The following is a 12,563-nucleotide window of genomic DNA, read 5'->3' as shown; positions in this document are numbered from 1 at the left end:
TGGTCATGTTTGTTCTGATTCATGAAAGCATATCGCTTATCTTTGTGCTGTGTGTAATATCTGTGTGGTGCCTTTGTTTGGATTAACAGGAATTAGAAATTACAAACTGGTGGCTCCTGGGACAGGTTTAGCCCACAGTTGATTATGTTTACTAAACTCTGTATTTCGGAATACTTAATGATTTATAGAAAAGTTAAAAAGATACTACAGAGAGTTTCCTATGTATATCTCACCCAGTTTTTCTATTATTAACATCTTACATTTCTGTGGTACATTTGTCAAAACTAAGAAGCCAACAGTGATACTAACTGAACTCCAGACTTTGTTTAGATTTCACCATCTCTTCCATTAACACCTTTCTGTTTTAGGCTCCACTACAAGATATGTGATGCTCTTAGTTGTAATATCTCCCCAGTCTTCTCTGGTCTCTACATGGTATTTTTATTATTATTATCCTTTAAATTTTTGATTGTCAGGATTTAAAAATCAAGAGAACCCACCTAATCCAGAATTGCAGTTTCTTTTGCAGTTTGTACTGTTAACTTATTTTGGTCTTTCCGTATTAGAGAGTCCATATATATATATGTGTGTGTGTGTGTATACACACACACTAAACTAAAGTTTAGTCACATGTGGCTATCAAGTCCTTGAAATGTGATTCAATAGCAGAATTTTAATTTTATTGGACCACATAGCTCTTAGAGCCTTCTTGATTGTTGAGAGTCAAGATTTTAGTGCTCAAACTGAGCATAACTAGTTAGGCTGTAGCACCCTTGTGGAATTCTGTGTTAATGAGCTGTTTCTAAGGCTGCTATTTCCGGTTAAGTAACACCCACTAATGTTGCTGCCTCTCAGTGTTACAACTGTTTATATGAAAGCTCGGGTTTTTGTAAAGTATCATAAATTAAATTCTTGATCTCTTATGTGCAGATGATTAGATGTTTATTGATGCAATGGATGCATGATTCACCTAATAAAAACATGGTCTAGTATAATGAGTGACAATGAAATTTTTGAAGGTTCTATTCTTACCTTGTGACTTGAGCTTTGAAAAACTGTAAAAAACTTGAATAGTTGTATGTTTGAATATTTGAAATATTTTTTAGAAATATGTGTTTACTTGAAATAGCAGTGGAGTGAAGTGCTGAAAAATATACTGTGAAGTTTAGGAATAGGTGGATAAATTTTAAGGTACCCTATTGCCTGTATAATGTAAAGGCAGGGAAGGAATTAATGTCCCCTCTTCAGAATGTCCTTGGAAACTTGGTTAAGAATAAAGGTCGTTTTTTTAAAAACAGCTGTTTAGCTCTGACACTGGCTTATTTTGGAAGCATGCTAATTGTACATTCCTTGCAAAAGAATATGCACTGATAATTTTTGACAGGTAATATTTATCTTTCTGTCTGTCTGTCTTTGTATCTATTTATTTATCATTCCAGTACTTTCTTCAGGTGACTTCATAAGCAAGCTATTTTCCAGAGACTAACAAACCCCAGAGCCCCTGAAGGGGAGAGGAGCCAGGGATAGAAGCAAGAATAAAGGAAAACAAAAAATTTTTTGTTTTCTGCTGGTTATATGGGAAAGTATAGTTTATTACTGCTGTTCTCGTTCTGGATTAAAAACTCATGAAAATTGAATCAACATTTAAAACACATTTTTGTTTCTGTCACAGTTGGAAACCATTATTCTTACTTTATTTTTTTTTAAACACAATTTCATTGCTTAAATCCATTGATCTAGGGAGTGATCAAAATACTAGAGAACTATTAAATTAGCTCCATGTTAAATCATATTGGAGACATACTGACAGCTAACTTCATACTTAACCGTATGCCTTCCACTATGCTTTATATACTCCATTTAGTCAAGGAAAATACTCTAAATATTTAACTACTAATAACAGATGAGTATACAGTGATCCCGAACAACTACTGGAGCAGGGTCCTAAAAGCTTAACATCCTAAGAGTAACCCTTTTTATTGAATTTGGAGAAATGTTTGGGACCCAGGGGAAGGACCATGGCAGCAGGCTAGGAATTCTTGAGATGTTGTGCAGTTGATAATTCAAAAACTCATGTGCGAGTGGGGCTTTATCAGCGTATACTAGCACAATATAAGTCTGCATTTAACCCCTTCAGTAGCCCCCTGGAAATAGCATCATCATTTATTGGTAAAATCAAGGTCAAGAAAAAGTTAAGTCACTAACTCAACTGGGATCTACTGTTTCTTCACCTTTGAAAACAACCCTGTAGTTTTATGAAAGGCAAAATAAGAAAGTTACACTATTGCCCATGCTTTCATAATATTCAAGGAATGAAATAAATAATGTGTTTTTTAAAAACAGTTCAGAAAGATCTTAGATTTTGTAGTATTTCCCTTCTGATTAAGCACAGATAAATAAAACTTGTCACAAGCATAATTTTATGAACCAGGGAGGATTTGACATCTTTGCCATGTGTGAAGTGATTGGCTTTTCAGGAATCATGAGAGCAAGCTTTTAAATTGTTTCTTTTATCTTTGAATATTCATGAAAAAAAATTGGAGTTTTGAGAACCAAGCAAAAAGCTGATTCTAAAAGCTTCCTCCATGCTTCAGACCCCTCCTCTAAAAATTGATACCATGTAGAGCAAAAAACCTGACTACTAGTTAAGTGTGAAATCCTTGCTCCAACTCTTCAAGAAAGATGTAAAAAGACTTTTGACAAAAAAAGTCACATAGCCTCAGTTTCATGCATTCTTCAGAAGGATAGGAAAATACCTTGTGCTTTGGCCAATGTGGCTCACTTGGTTGGAGTGTCAACCTAAAACTGAAGGGTTGAGGGTTTGATTCCTGGTCAGGGCACATGTCTGGGTTGCAGGTTCATTCTCTGGCGCCAGTACAGGAGGAGTGTGTATGATTGCTGGTCCAGGTGCATATGGGAGGCAACCAGTCTGTACCTCTCTGTTGGTTGCATTGATGTTTCTTGCCCTTCCTCTCTCTCTGAAAGCAATGAAAAAGTATCCTCTGGTGATGATTAAAAAAAAAATAGAAAACACCTTCTAATGGGCTTGGGCAATAGTCCCTTTCTAGATGCTTATTGACATAAATTTCATAAAAGTTATAGGACACAGTGTAACTCTTAGAATACTACTGAGATGACTCCATTGAAGGTCAAGGAAGAAAAGTGTTTAATTTGCCCCCTCTTACTAATAAAAAAATGTGCTTCTTTACTTACTTTTTCTTTTAATAGTCACTGCCAGTATCAGCTGTGTTTTATAATTTTATGAGGTCATCTTGGGAAGCAAAGAAAAATGAAAAATTATTCTGTAGTAATACATTATCCTGAACTTATGATGCAGAATGTGCCATTGTTTTCTTCATTCAACATTTATGAAGTATTTATTGTGTGCCCTTGCCCCCACTGCCCCACTTCTTACCTTTGTTTTAGTTTAGTAAAGGTAAATATATGTATCTCAGCTTATCACTCCATTTTCTCCACAAAGTCTTAAGTTTCTTAATCACAAAGCCTCTCACAGTAAGGAAATTCAGGAACTTGGGTAGCTTGACAAAGGATTACTGTACTACATAGATTTTCAGAGGAGATACCTAAGGCCCAGGTTGGTTGTGACTTGCAGCACATTGCCTAATCTTGTTCTCGTCATGGCATGTGTAAAAAATGGTGTTTGTGAGACTGTTAGGGTATGAGAAATAGTTTTAAATTATTGTTTAAACGCTGATCTAGGGATTAAAGATGTCACAGTTGTTGGAGGCTTGTAGGAGCATCCTGGGGCTGTGTCCTGAGCCCTGAGAGTCTACCTTGACCATAGTAGGTCTTCACTTTCAAAGAAAACAGGTCAGGAGTCTTCTAGTTTAAATATTGGAGTACAAAACAGGATAGAATAGCAAGAATAGCTTTATCAGTTATAACCAGGTAAGAGAAAGCTCGAGACTAGGAAAAAACACTTATATATGTTATAATTTGTACTTTCGTTTAGTTCTAACAAGAATAATAGTTGTGCCTCAGAATGCATCCTGAGAGCTGTCAGGGCTGTATCCTTAGCAAAAATGTGCCTGTTAAAAACAGTACAGTCATCCCCCCTTATCTGCGGGGTGGGGTGGGGAGGCTTTTTCCAAGACCCCTAGTGGATGCCTGAAACGACAGATAGTACTGAACCCTGTATAGGAAGTCTGTTCAGAAACTATCCAGCCATGCACTATTAAAAATAGAGGCATCTATTGAAGAAGATGCAAGAAACATTGTACATAGGACAGTGGTGCCTTAGTCCCCTTCAAAGTAAGTGCACCTTGGGACCAATCACCATCAGCTGCCCCATTGTATCTTCCTGAATCTCATTGGTGGTCTGAAATCTCTTCCTTTTCAAAGGTAACTTTAGTTTTAGGGAAAATCCATAGGTCTCAGGACACTAAATCTGGGCTGCAGCGGGGCTGAGTCACCTGGGTGATTTGATGTTTCTCTAAAAAACTCTGCCCGAGACACAATTCATGAGCCAGGCACATTGTTCTGACAAAGCTTCCAATCACCAGTTGCCCATAGCTGTGGTCTTCTGAGTCATCTGAATAGTTTCCATAGAGGCAGGTTCAAGCTTAATGCAAAATTTGATGCAGATTTGTTACTCTATTTGCTCGGTCATTTTGAATGCTATGGCTACACAGTACACATGCTCACATAGTACACATGCTCACTCAACGGCGTCTACCGCCCCCACTGACTAGCACAGTGAAGTTGTCATTATTCACGCATGCACATTCCAGTTCACTCTTATTTGGCTGCCAGGTTACATTGATGTCTCACAAACTGTTCTCATCATGTTAACAATGGCTGGACTTTTTCTGGACAGACCTCATACGCTATGTTTGTTCCTATACATATGTACCTGTGATAAAGTTTAATTTATAAATTAGATATAGTAAGAGATTAACCACAACAATAAAATAGAACAGTTTTGTAGCAATATACCATAATAAAAGTTAGGTGAAATATGATTTCTCTCAAACTATCTTATTTCACTGTATTCATGCTTCTTGTCATGTTATGAGATAATACAATACCTGCGTGTTGAGAAGTAAGGTACTCAGGACGACACACAATTTAAAACTTACTAATATGTTTGAATTTCCCATTTAATATTATTAGGACTATGGTTGATTGCAGGCAACTGAAACCACGGAAAGCAAAACTGCAGATAAGATGGAGGGGAGAAGGGGATTACTGTACTCAAAGGCAGCACTTGGCCAGAAGCAAAAAACATTGAATTATCTACTAAAGATCATCATGGAATTTTAGCACAAATTTAGCCTAGTAGTTAAAGCCCAGGTTTCTGAGTCAGACTTGAATTTGAATATTGTCTTTGTAGTTCTTATTTCTATGACTTGGGCAAATTCCTTAACCTCTTAGCCTCACTTTGATTTTGTTAAAAGGAGATAATCTGGGCTGTTAGAGTTATGGGAATGAAATAACACAGAACATAAATCACAGGACCCAGAGGGTAGTAGATGCTAAGTATGTGATAGATCTAATCTCACAGATACTAAGTGACTAAGATGTATAGTCATTCCCCTATTGAAGAGTTTAATTTTGCTGTTACAAGTAAGATGAAACTTAATTTTTACTAGAAGGAACATTGGGTTGATGGTCAGGTTTGGTGTTACATTCATCTCTGCCATTTACTAGATGTTTGATCATGGGTAGTCTTCTGAGCCTTAGCTGCCCCATCTGTAAAATGGAAATAATATTTCAAATTTATGGAATCATGATGAGGATAAAGAGATATTAGTTATATTGTTCTGACAATGAACTGATACTGGGTACATTTTAATTTCTACCACTATGATTCACAGTCTCCTAGCAACCTTTCATCCTCTTGAAACAACATACTAGCAGTTTTCCCAGTTATTTCAGAGTTTCTCCTCATCCAGACAATGATTTGCCTTTTCCTCTCATTAAAGCAGAACCCATTCTAGCATGAGTGAATCACAGTGCAGTGTCTCTGTCATAGTGCAAGGAGTATGACACCATGAGAATAGGATATATCATCTTTATGATTTTGGTAGACCCAAAGTGGTATCCTGTTGCTTTGATTTATATCTGTTTATATATTGGTAAAATGGAATATTATATGTTTAATTATTTATACTTTTTTCCTTTTTGAATTACCCATTCTTGTTCTTTACCCCATTTACATCTTGGGCCTAGAGTTCTTGTTACCAGTTTATATGAGTTTCTTGTTATAAGAAGCTTATTAGCATTCCATCTGATGTATATGGTGCAAATATTTTTAAACTATGGTCTATATTATATGCTTGAAGTTGTTCTAAGGATGAGATACCAGGTAGAAACATCTAACTTTTGCCCAGTACAAGACATCATAAGGAGTACCTGCACAGAAGATGCAAAAATATGTTCAGAAGAAATAAAGCAGAATTAATGTTGTAATCTTAGTTTGAACTCCACTCCTGAACTCTAGTGACTGTTGAATGCTTCCCTTGTGTTAGGCTTAGCACCTTAACCAAAACAGTCCCTAATTTCCTTTAGTTAGGGAAAATAGCTGGGCAATGGAAGGGAGAGAATGCATCCCTTTAACTTGTTCCAAAGAACAAGTATTTTTCAGTTTGCCTTTTACTTTGAAATAACCACATATACTGCCCTTGGGGAAAAAAAAATATACTGGCCCTGGCTAGTGTGGCCCAGTGGATTGAGTATTGGCCTGCGCATCAGAGGATCACTGGTTCGGTTACCAGTTTGGGGCACATGCCTGGGTTACGAGCCAGGTCCCCAGTGGGGAGCACATGAGAGGCAACTACACACTGATGTTTCTCTCCCTGTCTTTCTCCTTCCCTTCCCCTTTCTCTAAAAATAAATAAAATCTTTTAAAAATAAATAAAATATACCACATAATTTTATTTGTTCAAACTTAATTTTTCAACTCTTAAAACCCTACCATGTTTTCCAGGTCTAGAAGAATTTTTTCCTGATTCTAAAACTTAAAAATTTAAGCAGTTTTATAGTATTAAGTATTTAATTTAGCCAAACTTTATTTCTAAATATTTGGGACTTTTTTCTATTAAGAAATCACCATGTGTATTTGTTAAATAACTTGTATCTTTAGTGATTTATGACAGTTCCTTTATTGGGTAACTTTTGTGACCCTTCCTAAAACTTTTTTTTTAATTTTTAAAAGTTTGGAACTTTTTTTTGTCCTGTTACAAACTTGTAGTTGATTGTTAGGTCTTATCAGGAGCTCTCTCCATGATACCACAGAATCTAGTAGAAGAGTTTCCCAAGTCTACTCAGACATGAGAACCACATGATATACTTGTTTTAAAAAAAATACAGATTCTGATTTATTAAATCTATGAGATTGTAGAATGTATTTTTGTTAATAAGTACCCATACAGTTCTGTCTGATTAAATAAATTTGGGGTCATTTCTAAAATTGTAAGTTATGAAACAGAGACTTAAGGGCAGTCCTGGACTTTTTTTTTTCTTTTAAAGCGTGTGCCTCTGCCTGAAAATTCTTTCATTATCCACATGTCTGAATCTCACATGTTTGGACAGTATTTGATGTGCAGGTTAACTATTGTGAATATTACGCAGTATCCTCCAGCTCTTACAGTTCTGTACTGTAGAACAGATGTTCCTCACTCAGATATTTTGCTGAAGAGTTAGAATTTGTTAATTGGTTTCATCCTGAATTTCAGTTATGAAGCGCAGGGAAATAACTCACTCGATGTAAACCTGGAGGGTTATATGAGACAAATTGACTGTTTCTCTGTGTGGGAATTTCAGGTGAAGATGTTTGAGTAGGAGAGAGCATTTCTCTAGGATTTGTGAAGTGAATTAAAATTAATAAATTCACCTTAATACTTATTTTAAATTTGATTCCTAATTTTGAGTGATTATTTGTGATGTCTTGTTATTTGATGTTATTCCATACATTAGGGACTTTTTAACAGAAATGTTAAGATTTGCTTGTACATGTATAAAATAGAAAGACAGTCATTTCTCAGTGTACTTGGGGATTGGTTCCCAGGACCCTCTCAGATACTAAAGTTCACAGATGCTTAAGTCTCTTAGATAAAATGGCACAGTGTGTGCATATAATCTACATGCATCCTTCCATATACTTTGTTTTATTTTTTTCACATAAAAGTTTTTAGTTTATTAACCCTTTCATGAAAAATCTGCACAACCATGATGGGTAAAGTCACTGAAGAATCTTTACTCCTTTTTGTCAGCACCAGCATGGACCTTTCCAGTCCCCCTGACTTTCTTCATTCCGTTCTCGTGTTTCTTTCACTATTTTCCTAAGGTGTTTTTCCTTCTAATACCGGCCATGTTTGGTTCCTTTGTATCATCCAAGGAATCACAGCTCATCCCAAAAGCCAGTTGTCTGGCCACCTCAAAATGCGTTTTGATTCCAAATACAAGATGACATCTGGTGTGATCTTGAACATTTTGCAAGTTTTCCCCAAATTCTATCTTAGGTATAGCCTATCTGTGAAGGATGTTAGTGACTGTTGTTTCCTGCGGAAGTAGTTGGTTGGTCATGAACTTGCTGGTCGGGATGGCGAATGTGGTTGTTTACAATGGTAGCCAATCTCTGATAGCCAGGAAGGAAAAGAGGCCCTCTTATAGACTTAAAATCATATCATAGATAACTTATAATGCCTAATACTGTGTAAGTGCTGTGTAAACAGTTGTTTACTCTATTGTTTAGGGAATAATGACCCAAAAAAGTGCAGTACAGACTCAGCTATCATAGGTCTAATTGTTAATTTGCTAACACATCAGCAACTAATTTGTTTGACCTCCATGGAGTTGGAACCCAAGGATATGGAAGGTTGACTTTATAGTTTCTTATATTTTCTATTGGGGTTTTAAGTCTTAATTTTTATGTTTTCAAACAGATAGTTCAATCCCTTCCTAAAGATTAGCAGAAGTTAATGGATTGGCAAGCATTTCAGTATGTTTCAGGTTGACTAGTGGCACTTAAACTTCAACCATTTATCCACGACAGAAATTCTAGTGCTGCATCTGTATGTATCAACTTGAAAGCCAGATTTTCCCCTCTGTGCCCTTCAGCATACTAGAAATCATTGAAGTTAGTACAGGGCAGGGAATGAATAGTATACAGGGGAAGTACAATATATTATAAACCATCCAGTATGCTATTGATGAGTAAGGAGAGGATTTTTATAATGGTATAATGTTTGGTCCTATTTAAAATAAATATTATTTATAAGCTAATTTTAATTGAATAGAACTGCTTTTTACATTGTTTCAACAGTTGGCTTCCTTCTGCTCCTGCCTTCCTTAAAATATAAGGAAACAAAATTCAAGTAAGTTATTAGGCCTCAAATACAGGCAAGGTGGCAAGCAGTACTTGATAGCAATAAAATACACTGGCCTTTTTCTCCATTTTTTAATGAAAGCCACAGAGTGGGAAAGCCAACCAAGTTGGAAACACCTTCTTTGGAATTTCTTGGCATAGAGAATTTTCTAATGTATTTTAAAGTTTTCATCAGGTTTTGTGCCTTTTAAAAATCTGTGTCCCAGTGTGATAATGCCGCTTCTATTCCTCAGAAAAGCTGGAAAAATTGACTTCACCCGTTCTTGTTTGCTCCTCTTCTGACCTGAGTAGATTCTTTAAAAGAAATAGTATGGGAAAGCTACCTTATTTTAGTGCAGTAGCTAAAATAATTGATTTGAAAGTTTAGGCTTAAGAGGTTATAAGTACATTATAGAAATATCAACACTAGTGAAGAAAGATAAATAATATATGTGGTATGGCCTGATTAACAGTTAAAATTTAAATATACTAGTTTGTTACATGTTAACTTGCAATTTATTTTTTGGTGGCTAAGAGCATAAAATAATTCCCAGATAATAAAGATTTTATAGACTATTTATAGATGACACCTTGTTTTTAAAACAGCACTTGAACAATTATAAAGACATTTTAAATGTTGAATATTTGGGCTTGACCTAATTATTAACAGTGTAGAATTTTGCCTTTTCTTATTGATTATGCCTAATCCTCATTTGAGAAAGTAGGAGTTTTTTTCTAAATAAAAATAAAGGTACTGAGGCAAATCTTATATGTTCTTATGTGAGAATAACATTTGCTTACCTCCTTTAAAAACTCTACAAAGACAAGTTAAATCACAGTAGAGCAAGAAACATATAATAGAAAAGAGTTTACTGGATCTTTATATATTTTATAGTAGCTGAATGGAAATTCCTGCAAAAATATTCATCTGATATTATAGACAGTACAGTGTTGTGGCTATTTTAGGGTACCTTTTCACAGTAATGATCACATTGACTGAACTGTGTTTTCTCTTGACTGGCTTATTTTAGAGCAGAGATTTATTATTCAGCATACATCCACCTACCATTAGTTGCCTATACCCTTTCTACTTCTAACATCTTCCTCACTCGCACTTATTCTTGATTGTCTAGTGTTTCTACAGTGTTTCACCCTCAATAATCATCCTTCCTGTTTGTTATCTTGGATTTCAGTCACCTCATATATTCTTACCTTTTTTCATTCATCCAAAAGTTCTGCAGCATTTTGCTGTGCTTAGGATTGGAAATTCCTACAATAAAGGGGAGGAGAAATATGACACCGGCATTTAGGAGCTAGAAGGGTATGCAGTTTAAAGGAATGCATGAGAATTTTAAGAGAGTTGAAGATCTATAAAATGCTTGTAAGAGTAGCTGAATCTGGGAGGTGGGTGATTAGTTGTTTTCCTAGGAAAGCCGGGATAAGATTTGCAATGAAGATATTGGGGGCATTTTAGGCAAAAGGGAATATAATGAACAGAGCTGATAACCTTTTAGAGAATTGCATGTGTTTGTGTGGAAGAGAAGGAAATGTAGTGATGAATGTAGCTGGATATGAATCTGGGAAAAGTGGTAGGTAGCAGGCCATGGACTGTAGATTAAATTCTGAAAGCACTTTTAAGTGATATAGATAACTTGGGGCTGAGAGATGGTAGATGGTGGGGAAAGGTGAAAGTGTGTGTGTTGGGGGGGAAGGGAGTAGTTGGTGGGAATCAAGCCATAAGCCAGGGAGACCACTTAGGTTTTTGCAAGGGTAAATTGTTCTGGGCATAAATCACAGCAGTGCCATTGGAGATAGAAGTATGCATTTGAATTATCTCAAGGAGGTATCTACTGGACTGTTGACTGACTAGATCTAGTGGGATAGAGAGAATTGGAGGAAGATATCTCTGCTTGAGTAACAAGGCTATATACCAAAATAAATAACTTCTTTCCTACCCCTCTGGCAATTGTGGCGTATTCTTGCCTTTATTTCTTTTCTTCTGTTCATTACACAAACCTGTTCTTTAGGTCTTGTCATTTCTTCTTCTTCTGTAATGTGGTTGGCCAAAAAGTCCATTATGTTTTTTCTGTAAAATAAAAGACACATTTTTCATTTTCACCAATAACTTTATTGATTTGGATATTTTGAGTATGTCAACCGTCTCCTGCCATTGGCTTCTAGTGGGTAGAGGCCAGGGGTGCTGCTCAACATCTTCCAATGCATAAGACAGCCCCACAGCAAAGAATTATTTGGCCAAAATGTCAGTAGTACCAAGAAACTTCACAAACCACTTTTGACATGTTCGATCAGTTGCAGTACCTTCTTCATACACTGCATAAATCTTTGTGTTTCAGTTGTGTTTTTACCTTTCTTGAAATAATAAAGCATAATACCCCGAAAATGTTGCATATCTTCTTCCATCTCCAGTATTAACATGGCTGCACAAAAATTCACCAATTTTGGTAAATTCATTTTAAATGCATGTTGATGTGACAGGTGTCACAATACAATCTAACAAAATTGTTTTGAATGAAGTTAAAGACAACTAAGCACTACTAGAGCCATCGTACGGGGAAAAATGTAACAGACTTTTTGCCCAACCCAATAACTTCTTTTCCACCTACATGCTGAATCCTAAACCCATACTTTTAGTTCACATTTTTACTGAACTCGAGCACTGTCTATTTAATTGCATTGTACACATGGTAACCTATAGCATGTTTTTCAGTTTTGAGACCCCCTGAGAGGCTGCTTTAAACTTTCCCGAGATCTACATGGTTAAAATTATTTTCATAATAGGAAAGCTATTCTGTTCACTCTTATTCTTTCATCAGTGTACAGTGGAGTTTTCTAGAGGCTTGTGATATATGGATATCACAATAAACTGGATGCAGAAGGAAGTATGGAAATCCACCTGCCTTTTGTTAAGCTAGATATTAAAGAGACTGCAAAAATACAGACCTGGCTGGGTGGCTCAGTTGGTTGAAGCATCATCCCATACACCAAAAAATGTTGCTGGCTTGATTCCTAGTCAGGCAGGGCACATACCTCAATGGCGGGTTCAATCCCTGGTTGGAGTGTGTATGGAAGGCATCTAATCAGTGTTTCTCTCTCACATCAATGTTTCTCTTTCCCTGCCTTGCTCTGTAAAATCAAGAAACATATCCTCAGTTGAAGATTGAAAAAGATTGCAAAATGTAAAACAGTGCAAGCTTCTCAGTAACTTCTTGTTTTA

General features: G+C 36.1%; 1 protein-coding gene across 1 annotated transcript in view; it reads left to right on the top strand.

Moving 5' to 3' along the window:
- TNRC6A (trinucleotide repeat containing adaptor 6A) overlaps positions 1-12,563 on the top strand; it is a 99,396-nt gene that overhangs the window by 36,272 nt on the left and 50,561 nt on the right.

Source organism: Phyllostomus discolor, chromosome 3, assembly GCF_004126475.2.
Source record: "Phyllostomus discolor isolate MPI-MPIP mPhyDis1 chromosome 3, mPhyDis1.pri.v3, whole genome shotgun sequence".
NCBI lineage: Eukaryota > Metazoa > Chordata > Mammalia > Chiroptera > Phyllostomidae > Phyllostomus > Phyllostomus discolor.
Note: the sequence above shows the minus strand (reverse complement) of the source record. Positions and strands in the feature narration are given on the sequence as shown.